At 36.7% G+C, this 17158-nt stretch overlaps 1 protein-coding gene across 24 annotated transcripts in view; it reads left to right on the top strand.

Moving 5' to 3' along the window:
- Positions 1–17158, top strand: part of FAM49B (family with sequence similarity 49 member B) — a 172462-nt gene that overhangs the window by 92345 nt on the left and 62959 nt on the right. Inside the window, exon 1 of one of the 24 annotated variants that reach the window (XM_017962305.3) lies at positions 10839–10924. The exons of the other annotated variants lie outside the window; for them this stretch is intronic. The gene's annotated coding sequence lies outside the window, so the exon portion shown is untranslated. Of the gene's footprint in view, positions 1–10838; positions 10925–17158 lie in introns of those variants that run through there. 24 annotated transcript variants of the gene reach the window in all.

The following is a 17158-nucleotide window of genomic DNA, read 5'->3' as shown; positions in this document are numbered from 1 at the left end:
TTGAAATGTGAAAAGTTTTCAGAAAGAAGGAAAAGTAGTTTTACTGACATGTGTAAGGAAAGTATATGAAATAAGAGACTAAAGGTAGACTTGGCTGGGTGCAGTGGCTCACACCTGTAATCCTAGCACTTTGGGAGGCTTAAGTGGGTGGATCACCTGAGGCCAGGAGTTTGAGATCAGCCAGTCCTACGTAGTGAAACTCCGTCTCCACTAAAAATACAAAAATTAGCTGGGCGTGGTGGTGGGCGCCTGTAATCCCAGCTACTCAGGAGGCTGAGGCATGAGAATCGCTTGAACCTGGGAGGCAGAGGTTGCATTGAGCCAAGATTGTGCCATTGCACTCCAGCCTGGGTGACAAGAGCGAAACTCTGTCTCAAACATACATACATACATACATAAATGTAGACTTAGGTGGAGATTTTTTTCTTTTTCTTTTTTTTGAGACAGAGTTTCACTCTTGTTGCCCAGGCTGGAGTGCAATGGCGCGATACCGGCTCACTGCAACCTCCGCCTTCCAGGTTCAAGCGATTCTTCTGCCTCAGCCTCCCGAGTAGCTGGGATTACAGGCATGTGCCACCATGCCCTGCTAATTTTGTATTTTTTTTTTTTTTTTTTTAGTGGAGACGGGATTTCTCCCTGCTGGTTAGGCTGGTCTCGAACTCCTGACCTCAGGTGATCCGCCCACCTTGGCCTCCCAAAGTGCTGGGATTACAGGTGTGAGCCACTGCACCCGGCTGGAGAATTTTTTCGTTACTTTTCTCAGTAGGAGTAGTTTGGAATGTATGAAACAAAATAAAGCATCTTTTTTTTTTTTTGAGATGGAGTCTCACTTTGTCTGTCGCCCAGGCTGGAGTGCAGTGGTGCAATCTCGGCTCACTGCAAGCTCCGCCTCCCGGGTTCATGCCATTCTCCTGCCTCAGCCCCCCGAGTAGGCGGGACTACAGGCGCCTGCCACCATGCCTGGCTAATTTTTTGTATTTTTAGTTGAGATGGGGTTTCACCGTGTTAGCCAGGCTGGTGTTGATCTCCTGACCTCGTGATCCGCCCGCCTCAGCCTCCCAAAGTGCTGGGATTACAGGCGTGAGCCACTGCACCCGGCTAAAATAAAGCATCTTATTACAGAGAGAACACTTTGTAAAAACCAGTGTCAGTCTTGTGTTCTAATATTCTCAAAAATTTTTTTAGTTCTCTGTTTTATTTTATTTTATGTTATCTTATGTTATTTTATGTTATTTTATTTTGTTATGTTATTTTATGTTATTTTATTTTATGTTATTTTGTTATGTTATTTTATGTTATTTTATGTTATGTTATTTTATTTTTTATTTTATGTTATTTTATGTTATGTTTTATGTTATGTTATTTTGTTATTTTATGTTATTTATGTTATTTATGTTATGTTATGTTATGTTATGTTATGTTATGTTATTTTGAGACGGAGTTTCGCTCTGTCGCCCAGGCTGGAGTGCAGTGGAACCATCTTGGCTCACTGCAAGCTCCGCCTCCGGGGTTCACACCATTCTCCTGCCTCAGCCTCCGGAGTAGCTGGGACTACAGGCGCCCGCCACCACGCCCGGCTAATTTTTTTTTTATTTTTTTATTTTTAGTAGAGACAGGGTTTCACCATGTTAGTGAAGATGGTCTTGATCTCCTGACCTCGTGATCCACTCGCCTCGACCTCCCAAACTGCTGAGATTACAGGTGTGAGCCACCGTGACCAGCCTTTATTTGATATTTTTTAAATGATCTTGGTGTTTTATCATCTTTTCTGGATATTCTACTTTTATATTAATGTTCAAATTTTGTGTTTTGAAACTTAAAGTTTTCTTTTTAATTACCCTGGACCTCTTAAATATCTCAAAAAACTGATCTATACAATCTTTAATTTTTGAATATCTTTATTATCTGTATTTATACTTCAGAGTTATATTTGTAACATAAATTCTGCTTGTTTGTAGGAATGGCTTTAAATTGGGAAGGGAATTACAGTTAGTTTTCTATTTGAGACCAGAATATTCTTTATAATTCATTAACGAGTCCTCAGTTGCAAATAGCAGAACCTGACTAGGTAATTTGGATATGAAAAGAATTAATTGGGATGATGACAGGTAGGTTACAGAATTGATGGAGAGAGTGGGAATCCAGGTTCACAAAATCAGCAATAACCAGAGGCAGCTGAGCAGCAAGAAAATACTGCCCAGACTATGTTACCATAACAGTGTGGTTAGTGCACTGTGGCCACTGGTCTCTTACTGTTGCCACTGTGAACCATTTCAAGTGTCCTTGGTCTTTGGATACGAAGTCCTGGGGTGTAGATAAAGTATTTGTGATCTAACCTCTTCCCTGAACTCTGTACTTCTGTATCTGTCATTGCCTTCTCAACATCTTCAGATTGGTGGCTCATAAGCCTCTCAAATTTAACATGTCCAAAACTGAACTCCCTCTTCTTTTTTTTAATCTTCACACCTGCTCATTTTCATCCAGGCAAGCTGTCTGATAGAAAGTATTTCGTAGTCAAAATTTGTCTGCCTTGTTTCCTGATAAATAGAATCAGGTTATATATACCCGACAAGCTTTATTACATAGGGTAATGATGAATACATCCCATTGCCTTACATCTTCAGGCATGTAATGTCTGTCACGTTTTTGGTGATACTAAATTTTATCCCTCAATTAAGATGGTGTCAACCAGCCTGGGCAACATACTGAAACCTTGTCTCTACAAAAAAAATACAAAAATTAGCCAAGAGTGGTGGTGTGATCCTGGGAGATTAAGGCTGCTGTGAACTGTGATCGTGCCACTGCACTCCAGTCTAGGCGAGAGAGTGAGACCTTGTAAAAGGTCTCGGTTTGGTGATACTTTCAAACCATGTGAATATCTGGTTGCCCAAAACTTATCACTGAATAGCCTAACATAGGAGAGGACACTCAAATAATGGCTGTTAATGTATATCTGAATAATAGCTGTTAGTTATTATCAAGAAGTTAGGGAAGAAGAAAACCTTCCTGTTTTAGTTTCAGTTTTTAATAGTGTAGAGGAAAGATAAGTAAATTATTATGAATCTCAAATTCTGAAAAGCGTTAACAGTCCTTCTCCAATATGGACTGCGAAGGTGACAAATGATGGCTATATACAATTTAACTTGTTTTAAAATAGATAAGACTCATGTCTGAGTAAAAGGTACATTAGGAAGGAGACTGAAAGATGGCTAAAATAAATATTGATCTGTTCACTTCAGTGATCAGTACTTTCTCATACATCATTTAGCATAGATCAACATTTTTCTCCATTTTTGTAGTTTTAGTACTTACAATTTTCTTCCTATTCTTGCACTTTAATATTTTTTCTGTTAATTCAAGGAAGCAAGGTCTACTTCCCAAATGACTAAAAATTGTCTCTTGTTATAAGAAATCTATCTCTGTAGATGAAATAAATTCCTAGATACTACAAATACTAAACTAAACAATAAAATCTAGAATATATAAGTGCTCCTACATTTGGTGGAAATCAAATGAAAGGGGAAAGGGGAAATTTCTAAAATGTACAGGTTTTTGTAAGGTGTTAAATTAACGAATGAGTAGGGTAGCAGAAAGTAAAACATCCAGGATGTTATGAGTTAATGGTTTCAGAATTTATCTTAAAATTGTATTTCGTTTATCTTTTCCAGTCTGAAATACCTAGGTAAAAATTACTGATGATACGGAAGTCTGTCACATAGCAGTTGAAGTACAGTTATGGCACTCATTCTGTTTGTGGGTGACTATGTTGAAAATCATTTAAGAAGTTTAAGTCTAGGAAATAAAGTCAAAATCTGAAAATACTGAATGTTTTCTACTTAATTATCTCTGTGAAACTTCTCAATGTTAGCAAAAATAGAGTTCTACTGGAGAATTATGAGCTCTTTTGAGAAATGAGCCTATCTGATATGATATATTTATAGTTGAGTGTATTGATGTCTTGTCTGTTGAACCCATTAGATTCCATGTTGCTACTAATGAGCGCTTGGGAGAAAAGCTCATAAGACATGGTAATGTCGTTTTTAAAAGAGGAGAAGATAGACAAGAAAGAACCACTTCATAGGACATTTAACAGGCTGGACTTAACGTGTGTTAAAGATAAAAGGTTTACTACATAAATATATAGTCTGACCATGAAAGAGTAATTTTTAGAATAGTACATTTTTTTTTTTTAAGTGTTTTCCCCTGATTTGGTTTGTAAGTTCAGACTTGATAGTCCAAATTTGGAATTATATACACTATCCAATAAGTAGAAATAACAGAAGGGCAAACAGATTAAGATTCTTACATAGATAGCAAATGGGATAGAAATTATTGAAGAAATCAGTGCGGTTTTGTATTTATTAGGACTAAAAAATCTTATCTGGTGTTCTTCTGAATTCTTGGAGTTGCCTTAGTCTCAGTTTAATAAAGCCTTTTTCTTAAGGATTTTAGTAGTATTATGTTACCCCATTGTTAACAATCATAGGTAGTAATTAAAATGCTTCTTATAGGAGATTTTCCTTTTCCAGTTTATTGTAAATGCTAACGTAAATCCTAAAATTAAGTTATTTGACTTAATTTGAAGCATATAAAAATGTCTTTGGAAGTTGTTAGTACTGGTGCTTTTTTTTTTAAGTATATAAGGCACCCAGATATCTCACTTCTCTAGCTTTCTCTGACATTCTTCTCTAGACATAATTAAATTACTCCTTCATCTGTTTTCCCATAGCAATTTAACCACAGAACTCTAGCATAGCGTTTTATTTAATTGTACTGTATTGTAGTAATTTGTTTACATGTCATCTTATAGAATATGAGCTTTATGAGGACAGGTCTTGTTTTTACACAACATTTTGTACTTTGCCATACATAGAATGTCTGTCCTATTGGGAGTCTGTAACTGATCTTTGTTGAGTTTTGAGGACATTTTAAACGTGTGACGAAGTATTTTTCATAGTCTTAAAATCCATTGTTTTATTGCTAACCAAGACATGCAGTAATATATATTACCACATATCAGATATATAGTATATCTCCAAAGTGGTCATCTATGCCTATTGTTGCAACTGAGTTTTATCAGTCCAGAAAAACTGTATCTATCTGTAGGCTGGGTGAGCATGGTGGCTCACACCCATAATCCCAGCATTTTGGAAGGCCGAAGCCAATCACTAGAGGCCAGGAGTTCAAGACAAGCTTGGCCAACATGGCAAAAACCCATGTCTTAAAAAAATAAAATAATTTAAAAACTGTGTCTGTAAAACCATGGTGGACACACCTTAGAGCATTTCATTTGAAGTCTCTTTATTTAATTTTTAATAGGAGAAATGTTATCAGTTTTCTGCTAGTGATACATTGACCTCTCCTTGTCTCTCTTTTCCCCAAACAAATCATTTTAGGAGAATGACAGCCTTTTGGAACCTTAACTTTAGATGAGTTGCATTTATTCTAATGTACTTACATCATTTATCTTGTTTGTTTATTCACTCATTCAGCATCTATGCTTTGGAGACTGTGATGTGTCAGGCATTGTGCTTAGTGCAGAGCGGAGTATAATAGCAATGAACAGGCTGTGATAGCCACTTTGAGTCATGGGAAGGGGTCCAGCGTTTTGATGAGTGATATGATGTGCTGTGGGGCCTGTTGAGAAGATTTTTAACTCACATGTGGAATATACCTTTCATACTGTTGTGTTCTCTAAATTTCTATTGTAATTGTAGTCTGTAACAACACTTCGTTGTTGACAGAATTATTATGAATTTGTTACTTTTTATATATGCAAGTATTATTTCCACAGGAAGTCATTAACTGCTTTCAGGATAAAGATTGTTGTTTTCTTTTTTCAACCCTTAGAAAATGTAAAAAGCATTCTTAGTGTGCAGGTAGAACAAAAAGCCATGGGATTAGGCATGATCTGTGGGTGGTTTGCAGACCCTTGCTTTAGATAGACACAGCAGTATCATCATATCTGGGGTTGGTCACTTTTTTATGTAAAGTTTCTTAATCTGGGATTGGGCAATCCTGGCTATATATTAGAAACATTGTGTGGCTTCTTAAAAAAACAAATACCATGGCATGCCGTAGACTTGGTGAATAAGAATCTGTTGTGGTAGCTCTGTGGCATGCATAGTTAAAAACTAGTTAAAAACAGGGTGGTGGTGGTCCATGGATGATTGTGGTGGGCAGCCATTATTGATAGTACGTACTGGCCAGTGGTCACTCGTAACACGTGAAAATGAAGTAATACGAGGTAGATTTTCTTTTTTCCAATTTTTTTGTTATAGATCACTGCAGTAGTAGGGTGGATTTTCTAATAGAACTAGAGCTGAAGTATTTAAAGAAATAATTAAATTTCTTAAAAAGCTGCTTTAACAATACATTAAAAAGACTTTTTTGCTTTTTTGAGATGGAGTCTCACTCTGTCACCCAGGCTGGAGTGCAGTGGTGCGATCTCAGCTCACTGCAACCTCCGCCTCCCAGGTTTAAGCAATTCCCCTGCCTCAGCCTCCTGACCTAGCTGGGATTACAGGCATGCGCCACCACACCTGGCTAATTTTTGTATTTTTAGTGGAGACAGGGTTTCACCATGTTGGTCAGGCTGTTCTCAAACTTCTGACCTCATGATCCACCCGCCTCTGCCTCCCAAAGTGCTGGGGTTACAGGCGTGAGCCACTGCGCCTGGCCAAGATATTTAAGTGAAATCTTGGAAATTTTTTTTAAAGAATTGAGTCAGCCTGAGATCTCTGTGTCCTATGCCATTACAGTTACAGATATAGACTAATGGGAAGGATGATGTGTAGATATGTGATCAGGTTTCTGCATTAGAAGGATTAGTCTAATAACATTATGGAGAATGAATTAGAAAAGGTTAGAGTTGGAGCAGTGAGACCCAAATAGGCTATAGTAGGAGTCCTGGCTTGAACTGCTAGTTCAGTGGTTGTGTGCGTAGAGATCTTCAGGAAATAGAATGGTCGATTTTTCAGGTCCTAAGTATAGGTAAGAATAATGACTGGTGTTTTCTAACTTAGATGGATGAATGGTATCGGTATGTATTAATACATAAACTTTTTTCATATCAGTGCTTAAATCTTAAATTTTGGTATTTCTAGAACCTTGTACAATATCTGCCACATGGTGGATATTTAATCTGTGTTGCTAATGATGGCCACAAGTAAGTGAATGTTTGTGATTTTTCCTAAGCACTAAACGTGCATTCTCATTGAATCTTATTTAATGCTTGCAACAGTGCTGTAAGGTCTGTTAACTCCATTTGACAAATGAGGAAACTGATGCTTACTAGCTGTTTGATCCTGAGTTACGGTAATTGTCAGAACTAGGATTCAAACTGGTATTTGACTGGTTTCAAAGCCTCTAGACTAAAACTTTTCTACCTATATATGCTATGCTGTTTCTCTTTGTTGTAACATACTTAAGTACTGCGTATTAAGTAGGGTACAGAAGACTTGAGAAACAAATTTTATCTTCCCTCAGTTATACAACTAACATCTGCAACCAATGAGTAGCAGTGTACTATTGGATGAAAATGCTTTAGAATTATAGGGATTGATGTGGGCTGGAGTCCTCGGGAAGAGCCTGTTGAAAGCAGGAATAGCTTTAAATTGGCCTTTTAAGGATAAGAACCTTTTTGGGAGGAAGAAAGGAATGCCTTTTTAGGAGGAGGAAACAGATTTCAGGACTGGAATGGGCATAGGCTGTTAGGGGGCTCTGCTCTAATAGCATGTTTATTAGGAGTAGCCTGAAATCAGAATGGGTATTCATTCCTAAGTGTGCCAGTTTGAGACTGTATCCTGAAAAGTATTAGGAGCTATTAGAAGTTTTTTTTTTTCTTCAATAGAGCAGTGATGAGATAAAATTAGTGTCTCACAGTGCTTGACTAATATTAGGTACTCAGGTATTTGTGTGATAGAAATAAAGTGGAGAGAGAACTACAGAAGTAGGTTAACCATTTAGGAGATTATTGCAGTAGTTAGGAGTGAGAGCATAAAAACCTGAGCTACGGAAATGACGAAGAATAAGTACGAATTTAGGAGAAATTGAAAGCAAAGGAATAGAAGCCCTTTTAGAAGAAAGTTGGATAGAATTTCATTTCAGAAGAAAGTAGAAGATTTGCATTTTATTACTGACTCTGTCCAAATTTAACCTTTCTGGGTCTCAGCTTTCCCATTTGTGAAATGGAATTTGGGATAGGATATGATTTTAAATTGAAATCATAAAGCTTATTTTTAGCTTTAAAACTTTTGCCTCTATGGGCTTTTCTTTTATTGAACTATTTCAGAGATCACCTGTATACCAGATTTCAAAGTTAAAATATAAATACGAATGTAATAGGATGTCTTAAGTTCTAAAGGTCTGAAATTATGGGCTTCATACTAATAAGTTGTTAAGTGCTAATTAAATTAGGGTTCTTATAGGAAATTTTGATGCACTAAAGTTCTAAGTGTGTTTTCGTAGAAGATGAGTGAGATCATTCTTCTGGAGACTCTAGGCATTAGATCCTCTAGATTACAGAGTAAATACATACATTAGAGTAACGTGGATCTTGGAAAATGCAGTTTCTCAGGCTTGACCCACAAAATTTAGTGGGTTGTGGCAAGCCCGAGAATCCACTTTTTTGGCAGATGCAGATCGTCCATGGACCATTTTTAAAAGTTTTATGAAGCATACAGTTTGTTGAGCTTCAACATAGTTAATCACCCATGAAATCATCACCACAATCAAGATAATGAACATAATCACCTTCAAAGTTTTTCCCTGACTCCTTCAAATCTGTCCACCCTACCTGCCCCTAGACCCCAGTCAACCACCTATGCCTTTTCTGTCTTTATAATATTAATTTGTATTTCCTAGAATCTTACTGTTTTATTAATTTTTTTAGAAACAGGGCTCACTGTTGCTCAGACTTGACTCCTAAAATCTTATATATGAGGACTCATACAATATATGTTCTTTCATATCTGGCTTCTTCAACTCAGCATAGTGATTTTGAGATTTATACTTAATATTGGCTGTGTCAGTAACTTGTTTCTTTTATTGCTGAGTAGTATTCCAGCGTATGGAAATACCACAGTCTGTCCATTCATTTGCTAATGAGCATTTGGAATGCTTGCAGTTTGAGACTACAAGTAAAGTTGCTATGAACATTAGTGTATGATTCTTTGTATGAGCATAATGGTTTCATTTTTCTTGGATAAATACCTTGATGGAATGACTGTTATATGAAAGGTGTATATTTAACTTTTTAAAGTGGCTTTGCACAAGTGTGTAGGAATTCATTTGCACTGTATTCTCACCAGCACTTGGTATGGTCATTTACAGTATTTTTTTTAGCCATCTGGTGTGTTTTCAGTTTGTATTTCTCTAGTGCCTGATGGTGTTGAGCATCTTTTCAAGTGCTTATTTGCAATCCATTTAACTTTGGTGAATTATCTGTTGAAATCTTTTGCCTGTCTTTAAATTCATTTGCTTTCCTTCTTAGGTTGTAAAAGTTCTTTATACAGGCAGTTCTCATTTTGTGCTGTGGAATGTAAAAATACTTGTGCAGGCTTAAATTTTGTAAAGCAATCTTAGAAATTATGTTGTTCCATGATTTTTAGAAATTTTCGTCAAAACATACTCTCATTGTTGCAAAATGTATAGGGAAATGGATAAAATAGTAAAACTAGTATTTACTTAGTACAGTTTAATTTAAACCTTGAGAATTAAAGTGTTTTATTTCTTTGTAAAAATTTTTTCAAGAGTGATTGGAACTGTGCCTCGTTTCTTCTTCCCTGTTATATAGTGTGGAGTGAGCATCATTTCTAGGCCTTGGACAAGTTAATAATACTTGTAAGTTTGGATCAGCTTCAAACATTTTATCCATTACACCGTGAATATCAAGAAGTATATGTAAGAATTCCTTTAATATGAAGGTTTCTTGCTGGCATGACTTCCTCTGAGACATTGTCATCCTTTTCACCATAACTACTCTCTTCTTTTATATTGATCAGTTTACCTTCAGAAAGTTCCTCTGGCTGCATGTTTAGTCTCTCTGTTGGCAGCAGTGTCAACATTCTCACAGTCAACTCTTTCTTTTGTAACTCCATTAATATTTCATTAGAATTTTATTTCCAGCATTATCACTTTTGTTTCTTTGCTTCACTTTCATCTTCGTTGGCAAATCCTCTCCTTCAGTTACCCATTTTAAAAAAAAAGTATCTCATGGGTTTGTCACTGGGGGACAGGAAGTAACACAGCTACATGCTCTTCAGAATGTGCATTTAGTGAATAACAGATGTGCAGTGACCAGTGACTGACTTTAAAAGAAGTGATATGATTGGTCATGGATCAGGATATAAAAAATTGGAGAAAAGTATAAAACTATAAAGAATTCTGTATTTTCAGTATCTTCATTTCTCATTACATTTAAAAAAGACAAAAACTAGACATTTTAGAAAAAGTGTATCCATGGTTATGGCCTATACAATAGTAATAATAATATCAACTTTTTTATAGAGTCCTTATCTGCCAGGGACAGTTTTAAGTGCTAGACATATTCCTATTTAATCCTCATAATAACCCAATTAGGTGGTAGGTATTACTATTATCCCCACTAGAGAGAGAGAAACTTGTCCAAGGGTGAGCCTCACAGTTTGGCTCCAGAACCTGTGCTTTATTTATACTAGTGCTACTTAAAAGAAACACTTTGCAAACCAGCACTGGTTCATAAACTGACTGTTAACACATAGTCTGTGAAGAATTGGAATTTGCATTTTGTAAGCTTTTAAAAATTAAAAAAAAATTCTTTTTTTCCTCTAGTAATTTCTACACAAGCATTGGATCGTGGTGGCTGGAAAATACTCTAGCAATTGCTTGTCACTGAAGAATGTGCTTTGGTTTTCTTTAAAAGGATTAGCTAATGAATGCACGTGTATGTATTTTAAATGTTTCAAGAATTGCAATTAATTGAACAACTTCTAGTTCTGATTATTATGGAAAAACTTTTACTGTAATTACAACACTGTGGGGAAAGACAAGGTTTATCTCAAGAGCTTCTGCTTATACAGTCATGATTTTGAAAGCGGAGCAGATTCCTGAAAGTCAAGGTATTGCATTGTAGGATTCACTTTTGTGCTTTGTTTTTAAATGTATCAGTTTCTTTAACAGCAGTAGAGAACATTCTTGTTTTCTGTCACCATAAACATGACACACAGATGAGGAATTCACTGAATCATTTTACCTGAACCACTCTTTAATATGCCTTCATTAGTTCATCCTGTTGATTATCATATAGAATTGTTTGAAAAAAATGACTTACAAGAAAAGAAAGGCCCAGCCTGGGCAACCTAATAAGACTCTGTCTCTAAAATAAAAATAAAGGCAAATTTTGAAAAACCCGTCTTTGTTTTCATTCAAATGCACCTTCTCTGTTCCCAGTCCTCCCCTTTCCCCAACCTCAGAGTGCATCTCTGCATCTTTTGAGGTAATTATATGGCTTTTTTTCTTTTAATCTGTTAGTGTGGTGAAAACAGTAGGTATTCTGAACCAATCTTGCACTTCTCAGATAAGCCAAACTTGGTCATAATTTTTTTAAAAAAAATTTTGCCATTTCAGATCATTTCAGCATAGGACTAGGGGTGGAGAGAGTGGTGAAACAAGGTGAGAAGCTGGAAGGAATGGTCATTTCAGTGCTAGTGCAATTTGCAACTTCAGATAATTCTGGAGCATATATATATATATGTTTAGCAGGATGTATAAATTCAACTATGTATTTGATCTTTTATAAAATTGACCCCGGGATAAATTTGGACCGTGTATACACACACACACACACACACACACACACACACACACACCCCGTAAAGCTTTATTTTCCTTATTACCTCTGCTTGTATTTAACATTCCTTTAAAATTATATGTGTAAATTTTATAAGGGGTTTTGAACATATGGGGTAGATTAAATGAACACCAAAAACTCTATCTTTCCTTTTAACTAGCATTTAATTTTACAGAGTTTGACCTTATAGAACCTCACTAACTTGTTTTCACATAACATATCTTAAACCTGTGGAATCTTTAGGTTAGCACGATTAAAGCACCTGCCATCAAAAATGCATTTTACAGTCTTTCCATGGCTGTATGTTCCAAAACTTAGCTGAGGTGAAGTATCAGAAAAGTTCCATTGTAGATGGTCAATAATCCGGGCAAGATGTTGACAGTAACCAGGAGATCCAGAAGTAAGAAGGTTCTATATAATGTCCTCAAAGCCTGGTGAGCCTCTTACTCTAGCTCTTGGCCTTTTAATTTAGCCCTTGTCTCAGGTTTTTCAATTATGCTGTTGTAGGTTTTGTTTGTTGGTTTTTGTTTTTGTTTTTGTTTGTTTTTTTGCACACAACCAGAGCTGGCTAATTTTGTATTTTTAGTAAGGACAGAGTTTCACCATATTGGTCAGGCTGATTTTGAACCCCTGACCCCGTGATTCACCCACCTCGGCCTCGCAAAGTGCTGGGATTACAGGTGTGAGCCACCACGCCTGGCTGTGGGTTATTTTTTTAAAGAATCATTTTAAATTTTACAATAAAAGAAGTTAGTGGGAAAGTAGTATTTGTTTTACAAGAAATCATATTTACAGAAAGGAATATTGTAATAAATATTGAACAAGATTGTTTCCTGAAAAGTAATTTTCTCCCTTTGTTCCCTTCCTCATTTCTGTCCCTTCCCCTTCTTTTCCTAATTCCTTACCCTTTAGTCATGACCTTGGACAAACTACTTTTAAAGCCTCTGATTGCTCATCAATGAAAAGGGTTTAATTTTGACCTATTAGATTGACAGACTTCAGTGAAATATATCATGCAGTACAGTGTCTAAAACATAGGAAGTACTTAGAGAAAGGCAGCCGAGTAGAAAGGGACAATTTTAAAAGACTATGCCTCGCTTTATGCATTTATATTGAATTTCTGATCAAGGAAATTCAGATTTGATAGTTACTTCCTTGAAAATACATAAGGCCTTGATAGAAAATGGGAAGGACTAAGTTACACAATTGTGGAGAAAAAAATAGTTGGCCTCAGTAGTTAAAAAAACAATGGGAGAGAGGCCGGGCAACGTGGCTCATGCCTATAATTCCAGTGCTTTTGGAGACCAAGTAGGGAGAACACCTTGAGGCCAGGAGTTCAAAGTTACAGTGAGCTATGGTTATACAACTGCATTCCAGCCTGGGCGACAGAGCGAGACCCTGTTTCTTTTGTTTGTTTTTAGAATTAGGTTCTTGCTTTGTCGCCCATGTTGGAGTGCAGTGGCACTCATAGCTCACTGTGGCCTTGAACTCTTGGACTTAAGCCATCCTCCTGTCTCAGCCACACATGTAGTATGTTACTAGACCTGGCTGTTCATTTTATTGTTTTTATGTATATGGGTCTTGCTGTGTTGTCTCGTCTGTTCTCAAACTCCTGGTCTCAAGTGATCCTCCCACCTCAGCCTCCTGAAGTGTTGGAATTACAGGCATGAGCCACTGCACCTGGCCCCTGTCTCTTAAAAAAAAAAAAAAAAAAGACACCACTTGTCAAGGATGCTGGGAAGTTGGCCAGTGCATCATTCTGATGGTAATGTTAATTAGAATGTATCTTTGGACAGCAATTTGGCACTAGGTATAGAGACCTTGATGTATCCTAAACATTTTTAAGTTATTTCAACAAAGATTTATGTTCATAGCTAAGATAATTATTCAAGGTGTTCACATGGCCCTCTGCACAAGAGGTGCCACACCTGTGGGTATATCAGGCATGAGATAGACATGTCACATTTGAGAAGATTGTCTGGTGAATGAAGCGATTCTGGGCCTTCTGGCCACATCTTGGAGCCAGGAGTTCAAGGTTACAGCAAGTTGCCTGGTACATAAACCCATACTGGCACTTATGGCATGCCAGGACTCTGGAGAGCTCCTGTGAGGACGCTCTGTCCGTGCAAGTGGTTACAGCATGGTCTTGTCCAGACTGAGCTCCAGACTCCAGGCATCCCCTGAGGTGATTCCTTTCGCTTACTTGCCCACCACTCCAGTCTGACAGAAACTGATCTGGTAGTCTCATTTGAGAAATTTGGGGCAAGGGTGCCTGGCACTGGCTTAGATATGTTTTTGTGCCTTAATATTCAGGGATTATGTTTGTCAGTAGGCAAGAGTGTGACCCTTGCGTGCAGGGACATGTGTGTGCACAGCCAGGGTGTTTGCTTGCTGGGGTTCTTAAACCCCAACCCAGGCAGAGCTATATTGTGTAGTTGTTGAGGTTGTGTAATAAAGTAATAGTTCATAAACATTTTTATATTAGACTGGGATAACTTTTTCTAATCTCACAAAGTCTTTATGTGCTTATGGAAGTCTTGGGCATAGCATTGTTTATAAGAGCAAAAGGTTAGAAAAACCTGAATATCCAACAGTGAGAAAATGCTTGAAAAAATGTGGTATAACCATATGATGAGTTGGTATGTAAAGACTAAAAGTGGCATTTTGGCAGAGTTTTTAATCATGTGAAAATATTGCTCATGATATCAATGATTAAAAGCAGTACAAATACAAAGAAATGGTGTTAAATCATATAAAAATATACATAAAAGAAATTAGAATAAATTGTTAAAGCTTTGGTTGTGAGATTATAGGTAGTGGTGCTTGTTTCTTTCCACTTTATGTATTTTGCATAGTGAATATGTTTTACCCTTATAATAAAGGGGAAAATTAAGGTTGTAAGAAATTTTTAGACTACAAAAATCAAGTCATGTTCTGAAAACCTGGCATTACCTAGGCAACCATTACTGGCAATTTACTTTTCCCTGGAGGTAATTTTAAAAAAAGGTTTAGAGATAATGAGAAATGTTGGTATTTCAGATCTTCTGGAGCATGGATTTACAACAGAGATTAAGAATTTCTTGGCCAGGCATGGTCCAGGCTCATGCTTGTGATCCCAGCACTTTGGGAGGCTGAGACGGGAGGATTGTTTGAGGCCAGGAGTTCGAGACCAACCTGGTCAACATAGCAAGACCCCATCTCTATTTTATTTAGAAATGTTTTTTAAAAATCTTTAAAAAAAAGAATTTATTGATATTGTATTAATGTTTAGTATTAATATTTGCACAATATCAAGATTTATATGTATCATATATGCCTTGATATTTGTTTTTATATAGAAAATGTAGTTCTAGGTATATCAAGGTGGGAGGCTCTTAATGAACCATTGTACTTTCTTCTGATCAAACTATTTTGTGATAGTAAGCATGGTGTAGGATGACATAGAGGAAGCCTCAGGCGTTTGAGTTCTGATGCGTGTTAGACATGGTTTTCTTAAGAGTACTGTACTTGAGATTTAGTGCCAGTAGAGAGATACACATTATTGTAATTTTAATATTAAATACAAAAGGTAATGACCATGTTCAGCAAAACTAGCAGTTCCATTAATCTACACACTTTGAGTTCATTTTTGCTCTTTTACAAAGGAAAAGGATGCATCGATAACCTAATTTAAATAAGTGGAAATCTGCATTTTACAAATAAAGCATGCTCAAATAACTTAATTTAAATAATTAGAAATACAACCCAAGTCTATCTCATTTCAGAACCAGTTCTCTAAACCATTTTACTATATTTGCTTTTTATTATTAGGGAGTATACATTTTTTTCATAATTTATTGTTTTGCCTCCCTGTTACAAATTATCAAGTTATTTTTTTCTGTTGTCTTCATGTGATTTATATACACTCCCATGAACTATTTTAAGACATTTTGTTATCCTTTATCTTTAATTTTTACATGATTGATCTTTCCATTTTAAATTTCTTATAGTGCTTTATATTTTAGCATGTTATTCCTTCAAAGATAAGTAAGATTCTTTGTTCTATTTTCTGAGATTTAGTTTTGAGAAATTAAACTCGAATTCATGTGTAATGTATAGTTTGAGAAGGGTCTGTCTTAGTTTTCTGTGGAGTTATTTCAACACCATTTAGTTATTTATTTATTTTTTGAACAGAGTCTCATTCTGTCACCCAGGCTGGAGTGTAATGGCGTGATTTCAGCTCACTGCAGTCTCTGCCTCCCAGGTTCAGGCAATTCTTGTGCCTCAGCTTCCCGAGTAGCTGAGATTACAGGCATGCACCACCATGCCTAGTTGATTTTTGTATTTTTAGTAGACACAGAGCTTTGCCATGTTGACCAGGCCGGTCTCAAACTCCTGACCTTAGGTGATCCACCCACCTTGGCCTCCCAAAGTGCTGGGCTTATAGGCATGAGCCACTGCACAAGGCCAGCAGTGAGATTTATGTACCATCATATGAAATACTACAAAGCTATAGACATGGTTGACAGAATGGTCTGAAGTCATAACTCATGTCTTGCTGGAGGCAAGTAAATTTTAGCACTTAACTTGAAGAATCTCTAGGTTTGTAGATTTTAGGTGCCTGGATTGTCCAATTTAAATATTAGTTCATATTTACTACTTATGACCTGATACTTGATTTCTAAGGATGAATACAGTTACAAGTGTTTTATTGTGTCTTGATTTATTAATTAAAATTTTATTTTAGTAGATTAATAATTATTAATTGAATTAATAATTGAATTTTCCCTCATGGTTTTATGCAAAGTAGCCCTGTTTTTTCTGCTATTGTTTATAAAAGTGGTCAGTCAAGCCACTTGTTTTGTTTATTTCTGGGTGCCTGCAGTGGGCCTTAGGGAAGGAAGTTTTATCTTTGGCAGAAAAAGCAAAAAAGTGTTTGTTCATTTCACTTCTGGTAATACTGATCCAAGGCAAGCTTTTGAGGAAAACTAGAGTGGTTAGGCTTTGAACGTGACTCCTGTTTGTGAACTAACTCATAGAGAAAAGTGAAAAATTGTAATCCCAGCACTTTGGGAGCCGAGGCGGGCAGATCACGATATCAGGAGATCGAGACCATCCTGGCTAACACGGTGAAACCCCGTCTCTACTACAAATACAAAAAATTAGCCAGGAATGGTGGTGGGCGCCTGTACTCCCAGCCACTTTGGAGGCTGAGACAGGAGAATGGTGTGAACCCGGGAGGCGGAGCTTACAGTGAGCTGAGATCGCGCCACTGCACTCCAGCCTGGGTGACAGAGCGGGACTCCGTCTCAGAATAAATAATTAATTAAATAAAATAATAAATTGTAG

This window comes from Papio anubis, chromosome 8 (assembly GCF_008728515.1).
Source record: "Papio anubis isolate 15944 chromosome 8, Panubis1.0, whole genome shotgun sequence".
In the NCBI taxonomy this organism is placed as follows: domain Eukaryota; kingdom Metazoa; phylum Chordata; class Mammalia; order Primates; family Cercopithecidae; genus Papio; species Papio anubis.
This window is presented reverse-complemented; position numbering and strand designations above follow the sequence as displayed.